Source organism: Protomyctophum bolini, assembly GCF_963924005.1.
Source record: "Protomyctophum bolini genome assembly, chromosome: 5".
NCBI classification, from domain to species: domain Eukaryota; kingdom Metazoa; phylum Chordata; class Actinopteri; order Myctophiformes; family Myctophidae; genus Protomyctophum; species Protomyctophum bolini.
The window spans coordinates 33,061,454-33,077,625 of NC_137866.1; positions in this window are offsets into that span (position 1 = coordinate 33,061,454).

Sequence of the window (16,172 nt, forward strand, 5' to 3'; positions counted from 1 at the left end):
ACAAAATTACTTTCCTCTATTCAATTTAAGCCATGCATATCCCATTATATACATAGATTGCACAAAGCTAGTGTCTGTGTGTAACTGTATGTAAGTAGTACAGTAGTTGAGATTATTGTAATACACATTTTGGACTGCAGGTAGCAGCATTGTATCACTGATATCGCTTCACTGTCAGTCACTGCTACAGAAATACAGACAAAAAAAAACAGACAATAGGCCATTCAATTGAGAGTTATTGCATTCTTTGTTAAAGCATTTTTTTTCTTTTGACAGTAGCTGATAGGGAGATTGTAGGACAGACAAACAGTAGGAAATCTGAGAGTGAGACAGTGTAGGAGAGATGGGCAGAAGAAAAGCTAAGAGCTCAGGAGTGTAGCAGAGAGAGAGAAGAGCAAAGGTCGAAAGTGAGACGGTTGTGGAGTAGTCATACTGTACATCATCTTGTGTTGTAGGCCTACTGTATTGTTGTGTAAATAATTGCCATACATATTCATTCTGAAGAAAACCTGGAGACTTGACATTCAGTAAGTGAGTGTTACGATCGTGTGACAACTGGAGTAGTCATCATCTTGTGTTGTGTTTCCGGTATTTTTTTTTCAAAATTTCAAAAAACATGGGCTATAACCCACCGTTTTTTTCATTTTTGAGGATTTGAAAAAAATGAAAAATGAAAAAAACGGTGGGTTATAGCCCATGTTTTTTGAAATTTTGAAAAAAAAAGTTAGCCTCGTTTCTCATCATTTTGGACCGTGGGCTATAGCCCATATCGTACGGCATACTATGGCACGCCGTTTTTCATCATTTTTGAGGATTTGAAAAAAATGAAAAATGAAAAAAACGGTGGGTTATAGCCCATGTTTTTTGAAATTTTGAAAAAAAAAGTTAGCCTCGTTTCTCATCATTTTGGACCGTGGGCTATAGCCCATATCGTACGGCATACTATGGCACGCCGTTTTTCATCATTTTTGAGGATTTGAAAAAAATGAAAAATGAAAAAAACGGTGGGTTATAGCCCATGTTTTTTGAAATTTTGAAAAAAAAAGTTAGCCTCGTTTCTCATCATTTTGGACCGTGGGCTATAGCCCATATCGTACGGCATACTATGGCACGCCGTTTTTCATCATTTTTAAAGATTTGAAAAAAATGAAAAATGAAAAAAACGGTGGGTTATAGCCCATGTTTTTTGAAATTTTGAAAAAAAAAGTTAGCCTCGTTTCTCATCATTTTGGACCGTGGGCTAAAGCCCATATCGTACGGCATACTATGGCACGCCGTTTTTCATCATTTTTGAGGATTTGAAAAAAATGAAAAATGAAAAAAACGGTGGGTTATAGCCCATGTTTTTTGAAATTTTGAAAAAAAAAGTTAGCCTCGTTTCTCATCATTTTGGACCGTGGGCTATAGCCCATATCGTACGGCATACTATGGCACGCCGTTTTTCATCATTTTTGAGGATTTGAAAAAAATGAAAAATGAAAAAAACGGTGGGTTATAGCCCATGTTTTTTGAAATTTTGAAAAAAAAAGTTAGCCTCGTTTCTCGTCATTTTGGACCGTGGGCTATAGCCCATATCGTACGGCATACTATGGCACGCCGTTTTTCATCATTTTTAAAGATTTGAAAAAAATGAAAAATTTCAAAAAACATGGGCTATAACCCACCGTTTTTTTCATTTTTCATTTTTTTCAATAACCCACCGTTTCAATAACCCACCGTTTTTTTCATTTTTTTCAAATCTTTAAAAATGATGAAAAACGGCGTGCCATAGTATGCCGTACGATATGGGCTATAGCCCACGGTCCAAAATGATGAGAAACGAAAAACGAGGCTAACTTTTTTTTTCAAAATTTCAAAAAACATGGGCTATAACCCACCGTTTTTTTCATTTTTCATTTTTTTCAAATCTTTAAAAATGATGAAAAACGGCGTGCCATAGTATGCCGTACGATATGGGCTTTAGCCCACGGTCCAAAATGATGAGAAACGAGGCTAACTTTTTTTTTCAAAATTTCAAAAAACATGGGCTATAACCCACCGTTTTTTTCATTTTTCATTTTTTTCAAATCTTTAAAAATGATGAGAAACGAGGCTAACTTTTTTTTTCAAAATTTCAAAAAACATGGGCTATAACCCACCGTTTTTTTCATTTTTCATTTTTTTCAAATCTTTAAAAATGATGAAAAACGGCGTGCCATAGTATGCCGTACGATATGGGCTATAGCCCACGGTCCAAAATGATGAGAAACGAGGCTAACTTTTTTTTTCAAAATTTCAAAAAACATGGGCTATAACCCACCGTTTTTTTCATTTTTCATTTTTTTCAAATCCTCAAAAATGATGAAAAACGGCGTGCCATAGTATGCCGTACGATATGGGCTATAGCCCACGGTCCAAAATGATGAGAAACGAGGCTAATTTTTTTTTCAAAATTTCAAAAAACATGGGCTATAACCCACCGTTTTTTTCATTTTTCATTTTTTTCAAATCCTCAAAAATGATGAAAAACGGCGTGCCATAGTATGCCGTACGATATGGGCTATAGCCCACGGTCCAAAATGATGAGAAACGAGGCTAACTTTTTTTTTCAAAATTTCAAAAAACATGGGCTATAACCCACCGTTTTTTTCATTTTTTTCAAATCCTCAAAAATGATGAAAAACGGCGTGCCATAGTATGCCGTACGATATGGGCTATAGCCCACGGTCCAAAATGATGAGAAACGTTTCTCATCATTTTGGACCGTGGGCTATAGCCCATATCGTACGGCATACTATGGCACGCCGTTTTTCATCATTTTTAAAGATTTGAAAAAAATGAAAAATGAAAAAAACGGTGGGTTATTGAAACGGTGGGTTATTGAAAAAAATGAAAAATGAAAAAAACGGTGGGTTATAGCCCATGTTTTTTGAAATTTTGAAAAAAAAAGTTAGCCTCGTTTTTCGTTTCTCATCATTTTGGACCGTGGGCTATAGCCCATATCGTACGGCATACTATGGCACGCCGTTTTTCATCATTTTTAAAGATTTGAAAAAAATGAAAAATGAAAAAAACGGTGGGTTATAGCCCATGTTTTTTGAAATTTTGAAAAAAAAAGTTAGCCTCGTTTTTCATCATTTTTAAAGATTTGAAAAAAATGAAAAATGAAAAAAACGGTGGGTTATAGCCCATGTTTTTTGAAATTTTGAAAAAAAAAGTTAGCCTCGTTTCTCATCATTTTGGACCGTGGGCTAAAGCCCATATCGTACGGCATACTATGGCACGCCGTTTTTCATCATTTTTGAGGATTTAAAAAAAATGAAAAATGAAAAAAACGGTGGGTTATAGCCCATGTTTTTTGAAATTTTGGAAAAAAAAGTTAGCCTCGTTTCTCATCATTTTGGACCGTGGGCTATAGCCCATATCGTACGGCATACTATGGCACGCCGTTTTTCATCATTTTTGAGGATTTGAAAAAAATGAAAAAAACGGTGGGTTATAGCCCATGTTTTTTGAAATTTTGAAAAAAAAAGTTAGCCTCGTTTCTCATCATTTTGGACCGTGGGCTATAGCCCATATCGTACGGCATACTATGGCACGCCGTTTTTCATCATTTTTGAGGATTTGAAAAAAATGAAAAATGAAAAAAACGGTGGGTTATAGCCCATGTTTTTTGAAATTTTGAAAAAAAAATTAGCCTCGTTTCTCATCATTTTGGACCGTGGGCTATAGCCCATATCGTACGGCATACTATGGCACGCCGTTTTTCATCATTTTTGAGGATTTGAAAAAAATGAAAAATGAAAAAAACGGTGGGTTATAGCCCATGTTTTTTGAAATTTTGAAAAAAAAAGTTAGCCTCGTTTCTCATCATTTTGGACCGTGGGCTATAGCCCATATCGTACGGCATACTATGGCACGCCGTTTTTCATCATTTTTAAAGATTTGAAAAAAATGAAAAATGAAAAAAACGGTGGGTTATAGCCCATGTTTTTTGAAATTTTGAAAAAAAAAGTTAGCCTCGTTTCTCATCATTTTGGACCGTGGGCTAAAGCCCATATCGTACGGCATACTATGGCACGCCGTTTTTCATCATTTTTGAGGATTTGAAAAAAATGAAAAATGAAAAAAACGGTGGGTTATAGCCCATGTTTTTTGAAATTTTGAAAAAAAAAGTTAGCCTCGTTTCTCATCATTTTGGACCGTGGGCTATAGCCCATATCGTACGGCATACTATGGCACGCCGTTTTTCATCATTTTTGAGGATTTGAAAAAAATGAAAAATGAAAAAAACGGTGGGTTATAGCCCATGTTTTTTGAAATTTTGAAAAAAAAAGTTAGCCTTGTTTCTCATCATTTTGGACCGTGGGCTATAGCCCATATCGTACGGCATACTATGGCACGCCGTTTTTCATCATTTTTAAAGATTTGAAAAAAATGAAAAATGAAAAAAACGGTGGGTTATAGCCCATGTTTTTTGAAATTTAAAAAAAAAAAGTTAGCCTCGTTTCTCATCATTTTGGACCGTGGGCTAAAGCCCATATCGTACGGCATACTATGGCACGCCGTTTTTCATCATTTTTGAGGATTTAAAAAAAATGAAAAATGAAAAAAACGGTGGGTTATAGCCCATGTTTTTTGAAATTTTGAAAAAAAAAGTTAGCCTCGTTTCTCATCATTTTGGACCGTGGGCTATAGCCCATATCGTACGGCATACTATGGCACGCCGTTTTTCATCATTTTTGAGGATTTGAAAAAAATGAAAAAAACGGTGGGTTATAGCCCATGTTTTTTGAAATTTTGAAAAAAAAAGTTAGCCTCGTTTCTCATCATTTTGGACCGTGGGCTATAGCCCATATCGTACGGCATACTATGGCACGCCGTTTTTCATCATTTTTGAGGATTTGAAAAAAATTAAAAATTAAAAAAACGGTGGGTTATAGCCCATGTTTTTTGAAATTTTGAAAAAAAAAGTTAGCCTCGTTTCTCATCATTTTGAACCGTGGGCTATAGCCCATATCGTATGGCATACTATGGCACGCCGTTTTTCATCATTTTTGAGGATTTGAAAAAAATGAAAAATGAAAAAAACGGTGGGTTATAGCCCATGTTTTTTGAAATTTTGGAAAAAAAAGTTAGCCTCGTTTCTCATCATTTTGGACCGTGGGCTATAGCCCATATCGTACGGCATACTATGGCACGCCGTTTTTCATCATTTTTGAGGATTTGAAAAAAATGAAAAATGAAAAAAACGGTGGGTTATAGCCCATGTTTTTTGAAATTTTGAAAAAAAAAGTTAGCCTCGTTTCTCATCATTTTGGACCGTGGGCTATAGCCCATATCGTACGGCATACTATGGCACGCCGTTTTTCATCATTTTTGAGGATTTGAAAATGAAAAATGAAAAAAACGGTGGGTTATAGCCGATGTTTTTTGAAATTTTGAAAAAAAAAGTTAGCCTCGTTTCTCATCATTTTGGACCGTGGGCTAAAGCCCATATCGTACGGCATACAATGGCACGCCGTTTTTCATCATTTTTGAGGATTTGAAAAAAATGAAAAATGAAAAAAACGGTGGGTTATAGCCCATGTTTTTTGAAATTTTGAAAAAAAAAGTTAGCCTCGTTTCTCATCATTTTGGACCGTGGGCTATAGCCCATATCGTACGGCATACTATGGCACGCCGTTTTTCATCATTTTTGAGGATTTGAAAAAAATGAAAAATGAAAAAAACGGTGGGTTATAGCCCATGTTTTTTGAAATTTTGAAAAAAAAAGTTAGCCTCGATTCTCATCATTTTGGACCGTGGGCTATAGCCCATATCGTACGGCATACTATGGCACGCCGTTTTTCATCATTTTTGAGGATTTGAAAAAAATGAAAAATGAAAAAAACCGTGGGTTATAGCCCATGTTTTTTGAAATTTTGAAAAAAAAAGTTAGCCTCGTTTCTCATCATTTTGGACCGTGGGCTATAGCCCATATCGTACGGCATACTATGGCACGCCGTTTTTCATCATTTTTGAGGATTTGAAAAAAATGAAAAATAAAAAAAACGGTGGGTTATAGCCCATGTTTTTTGAAATTTTGAAAAAAAAAGTTAGCCTCGTTTCTCATCATTTTGGACCGTGGGCTATAGCCCATATCGTACGGCATACTATGGCACGCCGTTTTTCATCATTTTTGAGGATTTGAAAAAAATGAAAAATGAAAAAAACAGTGGGTTATAGCCCATGTTTTTTGAAATTTTGAAAAAAAAAGTTAGCCTCGTTTCTCATCATTTTGGACCGTGGGCTATAGCCCATATCGTACGGCATACTATGGCACGCCGTTTTTCATCATTTTTAAAGATTTGAAAATGAAAAATGAAAAAAACGGTGGGTTATAGCCGATGTTTTTTGAAATTTTGAAAAAAAAATTAGCCTCGTTTCTCATCATTTTGGACCGTGGGCTAAAGCCCATATCGTACGGCATACAATGGCACGCCGTTTTTCATCATTTTTGAGGATTTGAAAAAAATGAAAAATGAAAAAAACGGTGGGTTATAGCCCATGTTTTTTGAAATTTTGAAAAAAAAAGTTAGCCTCGTTTCTCATCATTTTGGACCGTGGGCTATAGCCCATATCGTACGGCATACTATGGCACGCCGTTTTTCATCATTTTTGAGGATTTGAAAAAAATGAAAAATAAAAAAAACGGTGGGTTATAGCCCATGTTTTTTGAAAATTTGAAAAAAAAAGTTAGCCTCGTTTCTCATCATTTTGGACCGTGGGCTATAGCCCATATCGTACGGCATACTATGGCACGCCGTTTTTCATCATTTTTAAAGATTTGAAAATGAAAAATGAAAAAAACGGTGGGTTATAGCCGATGTTTTTTGAAATTTTGAAAAAAAAAGTTAGCCTCGTTTCTCATCATTTTGGACCGTGGGCTAAAGCCCATATCGTACGGCATACAATGGCACGCCGTTTTTCATCATTTTTGAGGATTTGAAAAAAATGAAAAATGAAAAAAACGGTGGGTTATAGCCCATGTTTTTTGAAATTTTGAAAAAAAAAGTTAGCCTCGTTTCTCATCATTTTGGACCGTGGGCTATAGCCCATATCGTACGGCATACTATGGCACGCCGTTTTTCATCATTTTTGAGGATTTGAAAAAAACGAAAAATGAAAAAAACGGTGGGTTATAGCCCATGTTTTTTGAAATTTTGAAAAAAAAAGTTAGCCTCGATTCTCATCATTTTGGACCGTGGGCTATAGCCCATATCGTACGGCATACTATGGCACGCCGTTTTTCATCATTTTTGAGGATTTGAAAAAAATGAAAAATGAAAAAAACGGTGGGTTATAGCCCATGTTTTTTGAAATTTTGAAAAAAAAAGTTAGCCTCGTTTCTCATCATTTTGGACCGTGGGCTATAGCCCATATCGTACGGCATACTATGGCACGCCGTTTTTCATCATTTTGAGGATTTGAAAAAAATGAAAAATAAAAAAAACGGTGGGTTATAGCCCATGTTTTTTGAAATTTTGAAAAAAAAAGTTAGCCTCGTTTCTCATCATTTTGGACCGTGGGCTATAGCCCATATCGTACGGCATACTATGGCACGCCGTTTTTCATCATTTTTGAGGATTTGAAAAAAATGAAAAATGAAAAAAACGGTGGGTTATAGCCCATGTTTTTTGAAATTTAAAAAAAAAGGTTAGCCTCGTTTCTCATCATTTTGAACCGTGGGCTATAGCCCATATCGTACGGCATACTATGGCACGCCGTTTTTCATCATTTTTGAGGATTTGAAAAAAATGAAAAATGAAAAAAACGGTGGGTTATAGCCCATGTTTTTTGAAATTTTGGAAAAAAAAGTTAGCCTCGTTTCTCATCATTTTGGACCGTGGGCTATAGCCCATATCGTACGGCATACTATGGCACGCCGTTTTTCATCATTTTTGAGGATTTGAAAAAAATGAAAAATGAAAAAAACGGTGGGTTATAGCCCATGTTTTTTGAAATTTTGAAAAAAAAAGTTAGCCTCGTTTCTCATCATTTTGGACCGTGGGCTATAGCCCATATCGTACGGCATACTATGGCACGCCGTTTTTCATCATTTTTGAGGATTTGAAAAAAATGAAAAATGAAAAAAACGGTGGGTTATAGCCCATGTTTTTTGAAATTTTGAAAAAAAAAGTTAGCCTCGTTTCTCATCATTTTGGACCGTGGGCTATAGCCCATATCGTACGGCATACTATGGCACGCCGTTTTTCATCATTTTTGAGGATTTGAAAAAAATGAAAAATGAAAAAAACGGTGGGTTATAGCCCATGTTTTTTGAAATTTAAAAAAAAAGGTTAGCCTCGTTTCTCATCATTTTGAACCGTGGGCTATAGCCCATATCGTACGGCATACTATGGCACGCCGTTTTTCATCATTTTTGAGGATTTGAAAAAAAAGAAAAATGAAAAAAACGGTGGGTTATAGCCCATGTTTTTTGAAATTTTGAAAAAAAAAGTTAGCCTCGTTTCTCATCATTTTGGACCGTGGGCTATAGCCCATATCGTACGGCATACTATGGCACGCCGTTTTTCATCATTTTTGAGGATTTGAAAAAAATGAAAAATGAAAAAAACGGTGGGTTATAGCCCATGTTTTTTGAAATTTTGAAAAAAAAAGTTAGCCTCGTTTCTCATCATTTTGGACCGTGGGCTATAGCCCATATCGTACGGCATACTATGGCACGCCGTTTTTCATCATTTTTGAGGATTTGAAAAAAATGAAAAATGAAAAAAACGGTGGGTTATAGCCCATGTTTTTTGAAATTTTGAAAAAAAAGTTAGCCTCGTTTCTCATCATTTTGGACCGTGGGCTATAGCCCATATCGTACGGCATACTATGGCACGCCGTTTTTCATCATTTTTGAGGATTTGAAAAAAATGAAAAATGAAAAAAACGGTGGGTTATAGCCCATGTTTTTTGAAATTTAAAAAAAAAGGTTAGCCTCGTTTCTCATCATTTTGAACCGTGGGCTATAGCCCATATCGTACGGCATACTATGGCACGCCGTTTTTCATCATTTTTGAGGATTTGAAAAAAAGAAAAATGAAAAAAACGGTGGGTTATAGCCCATGTTTTTTGAAATTTTGAAAAAAAAAGTTAGCCTCGTTTCTCATCATTTTGGACCGTGGGCTATAGCCCATATCGTACGGCATACTATGGCACGCCGTTTTTCATCATTTTTGAGGATTTGAAAAAAATGAAAAATGAAAAAAAACGGTGGGTTATAGCCCATGTTTTTTGAAATTTTGAAAAAAAAAGTTAGCCTCGTTTCTCATCATTTTGGACCGTGGGCTATAGCCCATATCGTACGGCATACTATGGCACGCCGTTTTTCATCATTTTTGAGGATTTGAAAAAAATGAAAAATGAAAAAAACGGTGGGTTATAGCCCATGTTTTTTGAAATTTTGAAAAAAAAAGTTAGCCTCGTTTCTCATCATTTTGAACCGTGGGCTATAGCCCATATCGTACGGCATACTATGGCACGCCGTTTTTCATCATTTTTGAGGATTTGAAAAAAATGAAAAATGAAAAAAACGGTGGGTTATAGCCCATGTTTTTTGAAATTTTGAAAAAAAAAGTTAGCCTCGTTTCTCATCATTTTGGACCGTGGGCTATAGCCCATATCGTACGGCATACTATGGCACGCCGTTTTTCATCATTTTTGAGGATTTGAAAAAAATGAAAAATGAAAAAAACGGTGGGTTATAGCCCATGTTTTTTGAAATTTTGAAAAAAAAAGTTAGCCTCGTTTCTCATCATTTTGGACCGTGGGCTATAGCCCATATCGTACGGCATACTATGGCACGCCGTTTTTCATCATTTTTGAGGATTTGAAAAAAATGAAAAATGAAAAAAACGGTGGGTTATAGCCCATGTTTTTTGAAATTTTGAAAAAAAAAGTTAGCCTCGTTTCTCATCATTTTGGACCGTGGGCTATAGCCCATATCGTACGGCATACTATGGCACGCCGTTTTCATCATTTTTAAGATTTGAAAAAAATGAAAAATGAAAAAAACGGTGGGTTATAGCCCATGTTTTTTGAAATTTTGAAAAAAAAAGTTAGCCTCGTTTCTCATCATTTTGGACCGTGGGCTAAAGCCCATATCGTACGGCATACTATGGCACGCCGTTTTTCATCATTTTTGAGGATTTGAAAAAAATGAAAAATGAAAAAAACGGTGGGTTATAGCCCATGTTTTTTGAAATTTTGAAAAAAAAAGTTAGCCTCGTTTCTCATCATTTTGGACCGTGGGCTATAGCCCATATCGTACGGCATACTATGGCACGCCGTTTTTCATCATTTTTGAGGATTGAAAAAAATGAAAAATGAAAAAAACGGTGGGTTATAGCCCATGTTTTTTGAAATTTTGAAAAAAAAAGTTAGCCTCGTTTCTCATCATTTTGGACCGTGGGCTATAGCCCATATCGTACGGCATACTATGGCACGCCGTTTTTCATCATTTTTGAGGATTTGAAAAAAATGAAAATGAAAAAAACGGTGGGTTATAGCCCATGTTTTTTGAAATTTAAAAAAAAAGTTAGCCTCGTTTCTCATCATTTTGAACCGTGGGCTATAGCCCATATCGTACGGCATACTATGGCACGCCGTTTTTCATCATTTTTGAGGATTTGAAAAAAAGAAAAATGAAAAAAACGGTGGGTTATAGCCCATGTTTTTTGAAATTTTGGAAAAAAAAAGTTAGCCTCGTTTCTCATCATTTTGGACCGTGGGCTATAGCCCATATCGTACGGCATACTATGGCACGCCGTTTTTCATCATTTTTGAGGATTTGAAAAAAATGAAAAATGAAAAAACGGTGGGTTATAGCCCATGTTTTTTGAAATTTTGAAAAAAAAAGTTAGCCTCGTTTCTCATCATTTTGGACCGTGGGCTATAGCCCATATCGGCCCATATCGTACGGCATACTATGGCACGCCGTTTTTCATCATTTTTGAGGATTTGAAAAAAATGAAAAATGAAAAAAACGGTGGGTTATAGCCCATGTTTTTTGAAATTTTGAAAAAAAAAGTTAGCCTCGTTTCTCATCATTTTGAACCGTGGGCTATAGCCCATATCGTACGGCATACTATGGCACGCCGTTTTTCATCATTTTTGAGGATTTGAAAAAAATGAAAAATGAAAAAAACGGTGGGTTATAGCCCATGTTTTTTGAAATTTTGAAAAAAAAAGTTAGCCTCGTTTCTCATCATTTTGGACCGTGGGCTATAGCCCATATCGTACGGCATACTATGGCACGCCGTTTTTCATCATTTTTGAGGATTTGAAAAAAATGAAAAATGAAAAAAACGGTGGGTTATAGCCCATGTTTTTTGAAATTTTGAAAAAAAAAGTTAGCCTCGTTTCTCATCATTTTGGACCGTGGGCTATAGCCCATATCGTACGGCATACTATGGCACGCCGTTTTTCATCATTTTTGAGGATTTGAAAAAAATGAAAAATGAAAAAAACGGTGGGTTATAGCCCATGTTTTTTGAAATTTTGAAAAAAAAAGTTAGCCTCGTTTCTCATCATTTTGGACCGTGGGCTATAGCCCATATCGTACGGCATACTATGGCACGCCGTTTTTCATCATTTTTAAAGATTTGAAAAAAATGAAAAATGAAAAAAACGGTGGGTTATAGCCCATGTTTTTTGAAATTTTGAAAAAAAAAGTTAGCCTCGTTTCTCATCATTTTGGACCGTGGGCTAAAGCCCATATCGTACGGCATACTATGGCACGCCGTTTTTCATCATTTTTGAGGATTTGAAAAAAATGAAAAATGAAAAAAACGGTGGGTTATAGCCCATGTTTTTTGAAATTTTGAAAAAAAAAGTTAGCCTCGTTTCTCATCATTTTGGACCGTGGGCTATAGCCCATATCGTACGGCATACTATGGCACGCCGTTTTTCATCATTTTTGAGGATTTGAAAAAAATGAAAAATGAAAAAAACGGTGGGTTATAGCCCATGTTTTTTGAAATTTTGAAAAAAAAAGTTAGCCTCGTTTCTCGTCATTTTGGACCGTGGGCTATAGCCCATATCGTACGGCATACTATGGCACGCCGTTTTTCATCATTTTTAAAGATTTGAAAAAAATGAAAAATGAAAAAAACGGTGGGTTATAGCCCATGTTTTTTGAAATTTTGAAAAAAAAAGTTAGCCTCGTTTCTCATCATTTTGGACCGTGGGCTAAAGCCCATATCGTACGGCATACTATGGCACGCCGTTTTTCATCATTTTTGAGGATTTAAAAAAAATGAAAAATGAAAAAAACGGTGGGTTATAGCCCATGTTTTTTGAAATTTTGAAAAAAAAAGTTAGCCTCGTTTCTCATCATTTTGGACCGTGGGCTATAGCCCATATCGTACGGCATACTATGGCACGCCGTTTTTCATCATTTTTGAGGATTTGAAAAAAATGAAAAAAACGGTGGGTTATAGCCCATGTTTTTTGAAATTTTGAAAAAAAAAGTTAGCCTCGTTTCTCATCATTTTGGACCGTGGGCTATAGCCCATATCGTACGGCATACTATGGCACGCCGTTTTTCATCATTTTTGAGGATTTGAAAAAAATGAAAAATGAAAAAAAACGGTGGGTTATAGCCCATGTTTTTTGAAATTTTGAAAAAAAAAGTTAGCCTCGTTTCTCATCATTTTGAACCGTGGGCTATAGCCCATATCGTACGGCATACTATGGCACGCCGTTTTTCATCATTTTTGAGGATTTGAAAAAAATGAAAAATGAAAAAAAACGGTGGGTTATAGCCCATGTTTTTTGAAATTTTGAAAAAAAAAGTTAGCCTCGTTTCTCATCATTTTGGACCGTGGGCTATAGCCCATATCGTACGGCATACTATGGCACGCCGTTTTCATTATTTTTGAGGATTTGAAAAAAATGAAAAATGAAAAAAACGGTGGGTTATAGCCCATGTTTTTTGAAATTTTGAAAAAAAAGTTAGCCTCGTTTCTCATCATTTTGGACCGTGGGCTATAGCCCATATCGTACGGCATACTATGGCACGCCGTTTTTCATCATTTTTGAGGATTTGAAAAAAATGAAAAATGAAAAAAACGGTGGGTTATAGCCCATGTTTTTTGAAATTTTGAAAAAAAAATTAGCCTCGTTTCTCATCATTTTGGACCGTGGGCTATAGCCCATATCGTACGGCATACTATGGCACGCCGTTTTCATCATTTTTGAGGATTTGAAAAAAATGAAAAATGAAAAAAACGGTGGGTTATAGCCCATGTTTTTTGAAATTTTGAAAAAAAAGTTAGCCTCGTTTCTCATCATTTTGGACCGTGGGCTATAGCCCATATCGTACGGCATACTATGGCACGCCGTTTTTCATCATTTTTAAGATTTGAAAAAAATGAAAAATGAAAAAAACGGTGGGTTATAGCCCATGTTTTTTGAAATTTTGAAAAAAAAAGTTAGCCTCGTTTCTCATCATTTTGGACCGTGGGCTATAGCCCATATCGTACGGCATACTATGGCACGCCGTTTTTCATCATTTTTGAGGATTTGAAAAAAATGAAAAATGAAAAAAACGGTGGGTTATAGCCCATGTTTTTTGAAATTTTGAAAAAAAAAGTTAGCCTCGTTTCTCGTCATTTTGGACCGTGGGCTATAGCCCATATCGTACGGCATACTATGGCACGCCGTTTTTCATCATTTTTAAAGATTTGAAAAAAATGAAAAATGAAAAAAACGGTGGGTTATAGCCCATGTTTTTTGAAATTTTGAAAAAAAAAGTTAGCCTCGTTTCTCATCATTTTGGACCGTGGGCTAAAGCCCATATCGTACGGCATACTATGGCACGCCGTTTTTCATCATTTTTGAGGATTTAAAAAAATGAAAAATGAAAAAAACGGTGGGTTATAGCCCATGTTTTTTGAAATTTTGAAAAAAAAAGTTAGCCTCGTTTCTCATCATTTTGGACCGTGGGCTATAGCCCATATCGTACGGCATACTATGGCACGCCGTTTTTCATCATTTTTGAGGATTTGAAAAAAATGAAAAAAACGGTGGGTTATAGCCCATGTTTTTTGAAATTTTGAAAAAAAAAGTTAGCCTCGTTTCTCATCATTTTGGACCGTGGGCTATAGCCCATATCGTACGGCATACTATGGCACGCCGTTTTTCATCATTTTTGAGGATTTGAAAAAAATGAAAAATGAAAAAAACGGTGGGTTATAGCCCATGTTTTTTGAAATTTTGAAAAAAAAAGTTAGCCTCGTTTCTCATCATTTTGACCGTGGGCTATAGCCCATATCGTACGGCATACTATGGCACGCCGTTTTTCATCATTTTTGAGGATTTGAAAAAAATGAAAAATGAAAAAAAACGGTGGGTTATAGCCCATGTTTTTTGAAATTTTGAAAAAAAAAGTTAGCCTCGTTTCTCATCATTTTGGACCGTGGGCTATAGCCCATATCGTACGGCATACTATGGCACGCCGTTTTTCATCATTTTTGAGGATTTGAAAAAAATGAAAAATGAAAAAAACGGTGGGTTATAGCCCATGTTTTTTGAAATTTTGGAAAAAAAAGTTAGCCTCGTTTCTCATCATTTTGGACCGTGGGCTATAGCCCATATCGTACGGCATACTATGGCACGCCGTTTTTCATCATTTTTGAGGATTTGAAAAAATGAAAAATAAAAAAAACGGTGGGTTATAGCCCATGTTTTTTGAAATTTTGAAAAAAAAAGTTAGTCTCGTTTCTCATCATTTTGAACCGTGGGCTATAGCCCATATCGTACGGCATACTATGGCACGCCGTTTTTCATCATTTTTGAGGATTTGAAAAAAATGAAAAATGAAAAAAAACGGTGGGTTATAGCCCATGTTTTTTGAAATTTTGAAAAAAAAAGTTAGCCTCGTTTCTCATCATTTTGGACCGTGGGCTATAGCCCATATCGTACGGCATACTATGGCACGCCGTTTTTCATCATTTTTGAGGATTTGAAAAAAATGAAAAATGAAAAAAAACGGTGGGTTATAGCCCATGTTTTTTGAAATTTTGGAAAAAAAAGTTAGCCTCGTTTCTCATCATTTTGGACCGTGGGCTATAGCCCATATCGTACGGCATACTATGGCACGCCGTTTTTCATCATTTTTGAGGATTTGAAAAAAATGAAAAATGAAAAAAACGGTGGGTTATAGCCCATGTTTTTTGAAATTTTGAAAAAAAAATTAGCCTCGTTTCTCATCATTTTGGACCGTGGGCTATAGCCCATATCGTACGGCATACTATGGCACGCCGTTTTTCATCATTTTTGAGGATTTGAAAAAAATGAAAAATGAAAAAAACGGTGGGTTATAGCCCATGTTTTTTGAAATTTTGAAAAAAAAAGTTAGCCTCGTTTCTCATCATTTTGGACCGTGGGCTATAGCCCATATCGTACGGCATACTATGGCACGCCGTTTTTCATCATTTTTAAAGATTTGAAAAAAATGAAAAATGAAAAAAACGGTGGGTTATAGCCCATGTTTTTTGAAATTTTGAAAAAAAAAGTTAGCCTCGTTTCTCATCATTTTGGACCGTGGGCTAAAGCCCATATCGTACGGCATACTATGGCACGCCGTTTTTCATCATTTTTGAGGATTTGAAAAAAATGAAAAATGAAAAAAACGGTGGGTTATAGCCCATGTTTTTTGAAATTTTGAAAAAAAAAGTTAGCCTCGTTTCTCATCATTTTGGACCGTGGGCTATAGCCCATATCGTACGGCATACTATGGCACGCCGTTTTTCATCATTTTTGAGGATTTGAAAAAAATGAAAAATGAAAAAAACGGTGGGTTATAGCCCATGTTTTTTGAAATTTTGAAAAAAAAAGTTAGCCTTGTTTCTCATCATTTTGGACCGTGGGCTATAGCCCATATCGTACGGCATACTATGGCACGCCGTTTTTCATCATTTTTAAAGATTTGAAAAAAATGAAAAATGAAAAAAACGGTGGGTTATAGCCCATGTTTTTTGAAATTTAAAAAAAAAAAGTTAGCCTCGTTTCTCATCATTTTGGACCGTGGGCTAAAGCCCATATCGTACGGCATACTATGGCACGCCGTTTTTCATCATTTTTGAGGATTTAAAAAAAATGAAAAATGAAAAAAACGGTGGGTTATAGCCCATGTTTTT